The sequence below is a fragment of the Volvox carteri genome, assembly GCF_000143455.1.
Source record: "Volvox carteri f. nagariensis unplaced genomic scaffold VOLCAscaffold_33, whole genome shotgun sequence".
Lineage (NCBI taxonomy): Eukaryota > Viridiplantae > Chlorophyta > Chlorophyceae > Chlamydomonadales > Volvocaceae > Volvox > Volvox carteri.
The window spans coordinates 428,723-429,462 of NW_003307576.1; the positions used below are offsets into that span (position 1 = coordinate 428,723).

At 54.8% G+C, this 740-nt stretch overlaps 1 protein-coding gene across 1 annotated transcript in view; it reads right to left on the minus strand.

Annotated features, from left to right (window-relative positions):
- The window catches only part of VOLCADRAFT_93689 (uncharacterized protein), a gene marked incomplete at both ends in the record, with an annotated part of 2,209 nt that overhangs the window by 405 nt on the left and 1,064 nt on the right, over window positions 1-740 (minus strand). The window lies entirely within an intron of this gene.

Here is a 740-nt window from a genome sequence, read left to right on the forward strand (position 1 = left end):
ACAAGTCGGCCGGAGAGGCTTGCAGGGCGACAGGGGCTGGTTGTTGGTCTACAGCATGTATGTATATATGTATGTATGTATGTATGTATGTATGTATGTATGTATGTATGTATGTATGTATGTATGTATGTATGTATGTATGTATGTATGTATGTATGTATGTATGTATGTATGTATGTATGTATGTATGACGTTGATTACACTGTGGGCTGAAAAGCCGGGGGCCCAGGGCCGAAGCACAGCGCGGGGGGCGGGTGCATACGGCTGGTTAGTCTCATGCACTCCGCCCCCGGGTCAGGCCGCACGGGAAACGACGGCCGGCACGCAACAGCGCTTGTTTGGCGCTCCAACTAGACGGGATCTATGCCCGTTGGTCTCCTAACATAAACGAAGTCGCAACTGGGGGGCTCTTCCTGCCGACCGAACGAACCGAGCATCTCAGAGAGCTCGCTACCAGGACTTGGGCGACCGGGAGCCCGACGAGTCTTCCCGGGCTGGGGAGGTCACCAAGCTCAAAAATCCTCACGCAAAAAAGAGCGCAAAGAGCTCACACCACAAGACGCCAAACAGCCTCCTGAGACTACTACCCTCCTCCGCCTCTCCCTCCCTGGGCTAGTCCAGGGGAGATAGCCCCCGTCGAGNGGGTAACACCGCACAAGTCCGCGCCCTTCCACAGCACTGGGTCTAAATTGAAAAGTACTCAAACGGGAAGACCCTGCGGCAACGCAGGGCGATCAAGC